The following is an 11,316-nucleotide window of genomic DNA, read 5'->3' as shown; positions in this document are numbered from 1 at the left end:
GCTGCCATGTGGGGACAACCCAGGCCCAGCCTTCAGCCCTGCTCAGGTTCACAGGCCCACACTGCCTCCCCCAGCCTTGCCACGAATTTATGGGTTCCCCATTGCACCAAGCGCTTATCTGGGGATTTTGAGCACTTCTGCAGAGCGCTGAGCTCTAGAGATGAATAGTAATCAGGACATCAGGTCCACCCCTATGAAGTTTGCATCAGAAGGCCTGTGGCTAGAAAGTCTTCACGGGAACATCTGTGCTTGGGTTTCCAAGAGAAGTAGATGTTTTTCAAAGTGTGGGGAGGTTTCGAAGGAGAAGAATCATTCTAGGTGCAGGAAACACCAGAAGCAAAGGTGCAGAGGCGTCAACATGTGCAGTGAGGCAGTGCATAGCACACTGTCCCCTCACAGAGTGGGGAAGAGGTGGGACCACAGACTGGGCAGACCCTGTGTGCAGAGCCCGTGGCCTAGGACTTGATCCTGTGGACAATTCATCTTGACGCCCAGGATCTGAGCTCCAGCCTGTACCACATCTTCTAACATTCTCTCCAGGATTTCCTTCTAGAAGATTTCTACCTGCCAGGTAGGACATTCCTTTCTTTTTGTTTTGTTTTTTTTTTAGGACATTCCTTTCATTCATCCTCTGGGGTCCAGAGGTTTTCTTCTCTGTGTAGCAATCTGCAAGGTGCTAAGCAGAGCTTCACTCTCACTCAAGAAATCCAGAATATTCCACCCCTTTTAACCTACTACCACCATCATTATCATTGACCATCCTGCACTCTTGTAGAGGGCGGGCCTCAGGTCACAGTCTCAGAGAGCGTGGCAAGGTGGAAACAGCACAGGCGTGGGATGCTTTCAGCATCACCACTAGCCACGTGGCCGTGAGCAAGTACTCACTCTCCCTGAATGCTCTGTTGCTGGCTGCTGTGAGGATTTAAGGAGGTCCTTTAACACAAAGGAAATGCCCACCAGTTTTCAGGTGACTCCTCACTATAAGTCTTACAGGAGTGACCAACCTTTTGTAATCTGCCACACATTGCAAGAAGAGTGGTCTTGGGCCACACGTTAACTATACAAATGCTAAAGAAAGCTGAAGAGCAAAAGAAAAGGTCTGTGCATCATTTTCACAATATCCAATAGCAAAGATAAGCCTCAAATAATCTGCATGCAGCCCATAGGCTGCAAGTTGGACACCCCTGTGACCTAGGCCACACCCTTGAGAAATTTGCAATCTAGACAGAGAAAGAAATCTCCTACTGAAACCAAGCCCAGAGGCCTTGTGTGTGAGCCCTGGAAGAGAACCCCTGCCTTAAGAGACCACTGTCCCCAAGTCCTGACTCCAAATCCTGAACAAGTGTCATCCTTCCCAGGAGCCTTCCGTCCTTAGATTCCAACTGCTCCGTGCAGGCTTCTGGGAACCACAAACAGGTGAGGTTGACTTGCACTTGGCCCTACAACAAGGGAAAAATTCGGAACAGTTCTCCTCTTTGAGAATTCTTGCTCGTAAGAGAGCTGTCCAGACTTACTACAACAACAGGGAGTATCACACTGAAAACCAATTTAACATGGTTTGATGATCCTTGGAAGGATCATCACACACAAATTAATGAGCAATGAAGAAAAATGCAAAGACAGGACAGGAACTACTTTCATTTTAAATTCACACACATTTATAAATACATTTTTCTGAAATTTTAAGAAAGCAAATGAAAAATCAGAACAGATGTGCCTGAACCGAGAAGGGGCACACTTAGGGAGGAATGGGAAAACATGAGGCAAAATACACATGTTCCCCAGCACGTACAGAAGCGTTATGAAAATGTATCATCTACTAAGCCAGGAAGCAAGTGTGCACTCTCGCTGAATGCACCTCACAGATTTCAAGCAAGATAATACATTCCAAAAGAATCTCCTTTGAATCCTGGGTGGGGAGAGCTCCCACACAGAAGATTTGCATTTGCTTCTCATGTGCAAACCCTGGGGTTTCAATGGACTGAGTTTGGTGTTGGTATTTTCTTTCTTTTGTGTATGTGTGTGGTGTTCCAATAAAACTTTACTTCAGAAACAGGCAGCTCGCTGGAGCGCCATGTGAAAATCTAGGTCTGTTTTGTGTTGTTTTATTTTTTCTTTCCCACTTGAAATTCTGATAATGTGCAAGTGCCAAGCATTCAGTTGCCACTCTAGGAATGTATCCCAGGAAACTCTATCCTCACTCAGACCCCCGGCATAGAAAACCCCCCAACACTTCCCACAAAGTGGGATTTATCTTTAGGCCACTAAATTCTGCTTCTCTTTACATCTATGTGTGCTGATGGGAAATCACAAAATTTTCTAAATTCACCTTCTTTCTCTACAACATGCTGAGATTAGGAGGGTCAGAGGTATACCAAGTTGTGCCAGAAATGTTGTATTCTCTTCCTTGGACCCTGCCTATCAAAGTGTGTCACTTTCTACCCCTTTCTTCATCTGATTACTTTGCTGCTGATGAGTCTTTCTTGGCTTTTAGAACTTTTGTTCCCTCTGTTGGTCATTGAGAGAGCAATTTTGCAACCCATCTTCATATGACCACCATTGCCTGCAAGTCCCTGTATCAGCAAGACTTGATTAAGAAGGTTCTCTATCCCTAACTTGTGCCAACCTTGCTGGAAAATAAGAAGTAACTTAAAATGATACATCTCCAGGAGCTTATCTTGATCTAGTTATTAAGTTATAAAGAAGTGGTTAAAAGCTCCAATAATAAGGTTTAATAAATGGAAAAGAAGAATGGTCTCCTAGAGAAAACAATAACCTGCACCCACCTTGGTAGACTAACACAATCTGCACCTCACAGATTTCAAAATGCTTTTATAAGGACGTCCAGGATTTTGTCAGAGCCTCATCCAGCTCAGTGACTTGCAGGGTAAGAAAAACCAAACGACTTGCCTGAGATCACAGCCAAGCGCATGGGGGAACCTGAAGTAGAGAGGGAGAGTTTGGGAGGAGATGGGATTATCACACACAGAAAAACCGAGCTGACCACGGAGACCAATCTTGGGAAATGCTGATTCACACGAAGTTACACAGGATGAGTTATTAATTTCTGGAATAAAATTTAACAAAATGGAATTTTATATTTATGTTAAAAAATAAGTTCTGTGGACTCCCATATGCTTTTCCACAGCCAATCAATTGATTCATAAACAACATATTCAGGAGTACAACTGTGGAGTAAATTTTGGCTACAAAGGTATGTTTCAAAGCAAGTGAAGGTCTACAATGTCTTGGGGGCAAAACAGATCCTAGAAAGGGATTCTCTCACTGGCTGCAGCATAACTTTCTCTTCCCAGTCCTGAATCCGATCTAGATTCTATTGCTAATTAGAGAAACTATTTACAGGAGTCAGAGAAAAGCCACATAGGTCACTGCAGGGCAGAAAAATCCCACTCACGATTTTTGAGATTTGTGATTTAGGATCAGAAATAGAGCAGAAAGGAATAGATAAAGCAGGACTTTGGGGTTTGAATTTCAATTTATAATCTATGAAATGGGGAGAATAGGAACAAGATGTTCAGAATTATCATAAAGAATATTTAAAATGCGGGGCGGTGCCTGTGGCTCAAAGGAGTAGGGTACCGGCCCCATATGCCGGAGGTGGAGGATTCAAACCCAGCCCTGGCCAAAAAAAAAAAAAAAAAAAAAAAAAACTGCGAAAAAAGAAAAGAAAGTATCTCAAGAATGGAAGAAAAAGTATCCAAAGTACTCAGCCCTACTATGAAACTAATTGATGGCTTTCACATGAAAGCTATAACCCAGTTATAACCTAAGAATATGGGGAAGGGGGAGACGTAGGGGAAGGAGAGGAGAGGATGGGCGGAGGGAGGGTGATTGGTGGGATTACACCTGCGGTGCATCTTACAAGCGTACATGTGAAACTTAGTAAATGTAGAATGTAAATGTCTTAACACAATAACTAAGAAAATGCCAGGAAGGCTATGTTAACCAGTGTGATGAAAATGTGTCAAACGGTCTATAAAACCAGTGTATGGTGCCCCATGATCGCGTTAATGTACACAGCTATGATTTAATAAAAAAAAAAAAAAAAAAACTAAGTAAATCTGAATAAATTGTAAATTTTAGCTATTAGTAGCAGTATTGGTTAATCAGTTGTGATAAATGCACCATATCAATGTAAGATGTTAGCAATAAAAGGAAGGAAATATGAGATAGACGGGAATTCTCTGTACTATCTTCACAATAATTCTATAAATCTAAAATTTTCTGAAATGAAAGGTTTATCATAAAAAATAAAAAAATAAAATGCCAACTATGTGGGGCATAGTAGATGTTCCATTTTTTTTAAATGTTTGTTATCTAGATAGAGGTGTGTATGCATTTTCTAAAACTGCGGTGTATGCTATAGACTGGCTGGCCTAAACAAGAAATGTTCTTGCCATTCTGGAGGCTAAAAGTTCAAGATCAAGGCATCAGCAGGGTTGGGTTCTTCTGAGGCCACTTTCCTTGCAGATGACTCAATACAACATGACTGTGCTCGCTTCGGCAGCACATATACTAAAATTGGAATGATACAGAGAAGATTAGCATGGCCCCTGCGCAAGTATGACACTCAATACAACATGACTTTTCTCTGAATGAGCCAATGAGGATGAGGAAGCAAAGAGCAATATAATATCCTTCTGTTGGGAACCAAATTGTGTCCCCCAAATTTGTATGTTGAAGCCTTGACTCCTGCTGGGACCATATTTAAAGATACGGCCTTTAGGGAGATAATGAAGGATGTAAGTGGGGGGTCCTATTCTAATAGGACTATTTTTCTCAAAAGAAGGGGAGAGTTGGACTCAGGCGTGTGATCACAGAGATAAGACCAGACACGGCAGTAAAACGGCCACCTGCGGGTCAAGGAGAGAGGTCTCAGGGGAAACCAACCCTGGCAACACCTTAACCTTGGACTTTTAGCCTCTAGAACTGCAAGAAAATCTATTTTGTTAAAGTCACTCAGTTGGTATTTCCTTATGGCAGCCCAAGAAAACTAACACATTTTCTTTCTGAGGAGAATGCCCAGAATAAGTAAACCTAGTTTTTCACCCAGTTGGCAATTTTAAGTTGGGTTCTCTAAGATGTATTGAAAGAACCAGACCAGCACCATCTTAGGAGTTAAGTTTCACTCCCCCCCGACCCTACCCCACCCCCCACCCCCGCCATTTCACTCAGTAAGTTTCACCTTCCAGGCGAGCAAGGCCAGGCAAGCCCAGGCAATTCCCTGAAATCATGAGACAACTGCCCACCAATCCAGAAGCGCCCCCTTTGTTTCAAGCTGTGCACGCCCACCCGCTGTGCGGGACCATAAAAACCCCCTCCTTCTCCAGAGCTCAGGGCTCCTGGCTCGGATCCCCTGTAACAGAGACCCCAGGAGTCCAAGTTTGAACTTGCAATAAAACAGCTTTTTTGCTTTTGCATCGGACTCGGCTCCCTGGTGGTCTTTGTGGGGGATTTCAAGATCTGGGCACAACAGTATCAATACACTAAGAAGGAAAAAGTAAAAGTATTCCAATACAATTACGTGCCTGTGTGTAGAGGTGTGTGCTTAAAGCAAAGGAGTTACTGAGATAATAATGTTCATCCTTTTTGCGTTTTTTTTTTTTTTTAACAAATGCTTATTGAGAAGACTAGTCATGTGCTGGACAACATGCTTCTCATTTATTATTTGTAGGGGAAACAGAGCCCTGATCTTTAGTATGAAACTCACTTCCTGCTTGAGAGACGTAGAGAATCACGAGAATGGCATGTGAATTGTGTATGTGCAGGAGATCAGAAAACTGGCCTCCCAGAGAAAATGTGTCTGTGAGGTGTGGCAATGCCAGGCCTAATGGTTATGCTAAAATTCTCTAGATTCCAAAGGTCTCTTGATGCTGGAGGCAGAGTTAGTGCTCGAGGTCTGTGGTTTTGCAAAAACAAAAGTGGAGACATTGTTTCTGACCTTCTCCATCTCTTCCCTACTTAGTGCTAATGTTGGACAAGTGGCTTTTGTCTACTTCTTCCTGTTTTATGATGACCCGAGGTTTACTTGAGAGGGGTCCTCCAAGAGTTCCTCAGTTCCCAGACACACTTTGTACCAAGCCTCTTCATTCTTTGCGTCAAAACCACCTCATCTGGTCACCCCAAACTCCTTCATTATTTACTTAAATCTTGTTCATTTCCTTACAATGCCACTAGCATTAAGAATTAACATCCCATTTTTACTGTCTAGGAAAAAAAGGACTCAGACTTCATGCGACTTGCCCAAGGTCAGGGAAGTGCTATGTGACAGAGCTGCATTTCCAACGTGGGCTTCAGGGTTTCAAAGACTCCACACACAGCCAGAACAGGAGGAATCCCAAACTCTTATCCATATACCTGAGTCTGCTCAAAGAGATTTGCATATGTTAACTCACTCAATCTATACATAGCCCTTTCAGGTAGATACTATTATTATTTATTACCCCATTTATAGATTAAAAAATGTAACCTCTAGAGGGGCTGAGGAAGCCACGCTTCATCTTACTATGTGAATGGCAGCACATGCAGGCTGACGTCTCCTCTCAGCTTTGGTACGACAGGCTCCGACCTCCGTGTGCTTCGACTCTGGGGAATGAACCTAATGGCTCCCTGCACCTGTGCCACTCCATCGACGTTAATGCTCTTACTGCCGCAAACCAACAAAACAGGCTAAATGTCAAAATGTTTTAAACCACAAAGAGATTTTTCTCTTTGACAGGAGGGAAATTAAACCCTAACGCATGCTTCCTTTAACACAAAATGTGATCTCAATTAATTGAACATTTTTAATTTTGCATTGTTACAGAGATCGTTTTTGCCTCTGACAAACCCACCAATAACTCCGTCCATTCAGCTACAGAAGCCCCTCTTGTGGCTCTGGATTGTTAAGCCTCATCCTGACGGTGTTAATTTCCCTGTGCTCGGAGGGAGGGTCCAAAGAGAAAGGCTGCCTGGGCCCAGCCTTCTATGACATCATCTGGATGGAATGTGGACCTGGATTGCAAGGACTTTCTGCTTAAGCCTTGTTTTATTTAAGTTTATAACATTCTTAAAGTCATAAATCTCATCCCCAGTTACTTGGAATCCAGGTTTCATCAAAAGGATGCAGTAAACTTATCCTTCTAAAAGCTGAACTCTAGCGAATGGTTCTGCTCACTTTTGAGCCTGCCCCAAGGCTCAAAGCAAATCTTTCAGCTCATTACATTTTAAAGATTGCTAGCAGTCAGCAGCCTTCAGACTTATGTAACCTAAGTTATATACAGTAAAAGTATGTGCTAGTTACATAGCAATGTTCACGTGAATGGTTAAAATAGGACAGGTAAATCAGATGTAGAAAACCAGGACAAAAAGGCTCTTGGAACTTTAAATATATATTGTCTAAATTCATAGCAAAGACATCAGTATTTTTTTCCCATTCTCTCCAACAATAACAGACAGTTAGCAAGTGCCCCCCAATGCCAGACACTTTCACAGCATGGTACAGTAGAAGGAGCAAAGGCTTCAGAGTTTAAACTTGGTATATGACATTGGCAAATTTCTAGAGCTTTGGTTTACCCATCCACAAAATGGAACTTGTCATGCCTATATCACAAAGTCAACGTGAGAGTTAAATGAATCATGTTGCCAAGTGTCTGAGACAAAATAGATGCTCAGTAAAGGGTAGTTTCGGCTCAGCACCCATAGCACAGTGGTTACGGTGCCAGCCACATACACCGTGGTTGGTGGGTTTGAACCTGGCCCAGGTTAGCTACAACAATGACAACTGCAACCAAAAATAGCCAGGTGTTGTGGGGCACCTGTCATCCCAGCTACTTGGGAGGCTGAGGCAAGAGAATCGCTTAAGCCCAAGAGTTGGAGGTTGCTGTGAACTGTGACGCCACAGCACTCTACCAAGGGTGAGAGCTTGAGACTCTGTCTCAAAAAAAAATAGAATAGCTTCCTTGCCTGCTTCCCTTAGCTGATTGTATTTAATCTTCCTGGAACGCCAAAAAATTTAGTTTTACTATAATGCCCATTTAACAGGTGAGGAAACAGGGTGACATTGCTCTCACACGGCAGGGGGATTTTAATGGATGACTTGTTAAGGCATATCTCAATTTTGCAACACGTAGGTTATCCCACTTGCGATTTACGCGGGTCTTTCGACTTCTGTGCTTCTCCTCTGGCCGCCTGCCATTTGGCACTTTCCCTGCTAATTAGCACCTCGACCACAGTACAGCAGGGGAAATCCAAAAGGGTGAGTCTCCATTAGTAGCTGAACTGTGTGGTTAAGGGCTTTAGGGGAGAGATTTAAGAAAAAAACTTTTGGTGAAGGAAGCGATGGCATCTAAGCAGTGATGTGAGTATTTTAAATTATATTTGGAATCCAGTTCCCTATTATCCTGGCCTCCCACTGACAGAGAATTGAAGTCCTTATATTTAAGAAATTAGTCTTCAGTGAGATTAAGGTTCATTTGCAGGCTGAGGCTTTAAGTGAGAATGCTTCCCAAAATCATATCAGAATTCCTAGTCACTGTAGCCATTTCCATCAAAATTGCTCTACCCTGTATTTACAATAGCTCTCATCAGTGACGTGCAACAGAGTTCACTCAGGGCTGGCTTAGAATCGCCCACATTCTATACCTGGAAAAGCAGGGACTGCAAATAAAAAGATTACATCTGTCCCTGGGAAAAGAAAGGTCAGAGTCTCTTTCCCAGCACATACACGTCAGCCCGCACCAAGAATCAGCTGGTTGGAGAAGCAGCCCTATTGGAGTCTGTTTTTGAAACTGGTTTGCCAGGGAGACTTGAGAGAAATTACTTGAGAAAACCACTTTTCAAAATCCATTGAAACATTTACAGTCATCCCCCAACTCAGTACAGTCTCTACTTGGCTTGTGTTTTCAGTTAAGTTCTTATATATCATCTTGAAAAACACAGCTAATTAAGTTAACAGGTGCTACAGAACTTATTAAAACTCAATTCTGAAATGATACAGGAAAACAGCAGTATCCCAATCGTATAGTAGGAAACAGTTGGCAAAATGTTAGCCAAAGTCTTTACAATGCTCACGTTGTTTAATAATTGTACTTCCTAATGTCCACTTTTACAAAACAATTTAAAAACTAAAAAAAAAAAAATCCTCTTTATACTATTTACATTGATGATGGACAATGTACATTTTGGGAACAGTGAATGTTCCCAAAACAGACATGGCCAATTCTTTTATTCAATAAATATTGCACCTACTCAGTGCAAACCTCATTTCAGGCGGGTCTTCCCAGTATCACGGGGAAGAGTTGAGAACACAGGTGTGTTTGGGTGGGGAGAGGGAGCCTAGGGAAGTTCCCAAATTACTGAAGCATATAGTTCACCAAGAAAATATTCCAGAACCACTGAAGCCATGTTTATGGAAAATCTCAGTGAGAGTAGAAAAACTTAGAATATGATTTAAAAGTATATTATGTATGTGCATAGACATGAAGATCTGAATCATGCAGGAATGAAGTGTATGGTTCTCTACAACCTGGAAACGTATCAGAAACTAAGACTGATGGATGACTAGGATGGAGAAATAGATAAGTGTTAGCAAAATAACAACACGATACTTAGAGAATCTTGATGGTGACTAGGTGGGTGTCTACGATTCTTTCAACTTTTCTGAATGTTTGCAAATTTTCATAATACAACTTGTATAAAACCCAGAAGACACATTTCTTATCCATGTACACACAAGCACGAATACATAGCAAAGTGTTCACAGGAGCCCCTTTTGATCGTGGCAATATGGGTGATTTTTATTTTTTCCCACACTCGATCTTAGCCAAAAGCAATGGCTGGGTAATGTTTTTTTAACTCTCCTTTTTATAAGTGTATATGTGTTACCTACACCATGTGCTCCTGGTCTCTCTCCTGGCTGGTGAGAATCTCGTCTCCTTGCAGGGGCCCCTGCTTCTTCCCAGAGGCCACCCTGACCATACCTGGGTTCAGTTCCTCACTTTCTCCCTCACCGTGCCAGGCAGCCTCTGCACTAGCAGAGTGACAGCAGCATGTGACTGGATGCAGCTGGCTTCTTCCTCCCCACATCCTCTGGCTTGAGGGCAGGGACAGAGCTCAGCTTCACCCACCTGCCACACACCCCCTGAAGGGGCACAGGTTCCTCCTTACTCCCCACAGAGTCTCTTCTATACCTGTGCTCAAGTCTGGGCTTCAACACTTACCGGCCACGAGACCCTTGACTAGTGGCTTAACCTCTCTGTGTCTCAGTTTCCTAACCTGTAAAACAGGGCAAATATTAGTACTCAACTCATAATGTGGTTGTGAGGACAGAATGAATCCCCATCTAGTGTTCAGAATAGTGCCCAGAATATAATAAACACCATGGAAATGCTTCATCATTATTCTCAATGCCATTACCACTACAAGTTTGCCTCCGTGTTTATCACTTCCATGGGACACAGATTATAACATTCGTTAAGATAGAGAGTGTAGTGGGTCAACGGAGGGGAAGCTGCATAGACAAAATCATTTGTCACTGCTGCCCCAGGTCCACGCCCACCTGAGCATCCTTTCCCAGGTCCCGTTCCAGGTGCTTGGCTTCTACTCCGACCCCTAGGACAGTGGCGGGTTACCCATCAGGAAACCATGCCAGGCTTTACCATGTCTAAGTGAAGGGCAGGCTGACAGCCAACCCCATGAGATTGCTCTAGAAGAGTTTACTTATAAAACACAAGTGAGGCCAACTCATGAACCCTCATTTCCTGATTCAAGATTTACGTCTTCCTGCGATGACTGAGGGCCAAAATACTTGCTCAGCAGCAAACCCTGCTCTGCCTCCCAGGGTATGGTCTGGTCTCAAAGCCCTCAAAAGACAGTCAGTCATAAAACAGTCGGACATGGGTGTTTTCCTCAAAGTCCTTGAATTCAATGTATTTACCAAATATTATGCCATTAAAAGATGCCACTTTTGTAATAAAAAGTCAATGGTGGTTGTGATCATTGTTAATACTGCTATTATGGTTCCTGGTCTTCCATGTGGTGCCACAGAAATCAAACAGATTTGTCTTCCAGAGACCATTAGCAGTCATCAGTAATTCTGGCAGTGTTTCTATAACAATGTCCTAGGCTGTAGTTGGCCATTCCAACTCTTTCTAGGAAATAGTTATCAGAAGTTGTTTGTTTTTTCTTAAATATAAAAACAACAGCAATTTGCTATGTTTATCAATTCCATCTTTTCTGGGCCAATCATAGTCAACAACTTGAACTGGGGCAAAAATAGGAGAGCATGTTAGTAATCAAAATTTGCATGCTTAAAAT

General features: G+C 42.7%; 1 pseudogene; it reads left to right on the top strand.

Annotated features, from left to right (window-relative positions):
• The first annotated feature begins 4,512 nt into the window (after nucleotides 1–4,512).
• On the top strand, nucleotides 4,513–4,612 carry LOC128585148 (uncharacterized; annotated as a pseudogene).
• Nucleotides 4,613–11,316: the final 6,704 nt, after the last annotated feature.

The sequence above is a fragment of the Nycticebus coucang genome, chromosome 4 (assembly GCF_027406575.1).
Source record: "Nycticebus coucang isolate mNycCou1 chromosome 4, mNycCou1.pri, whole genome shotgun sequence".
NCBI classification, from domain to species: Eukaryota; Metazoa; Chordata; class Mammalia; order Primates; family Lorisidae; genus Nycticebus; species Nycticebus coucang.
This window is presented reverse-complemented; position numbering and strand designations above follow the sequence as displayed.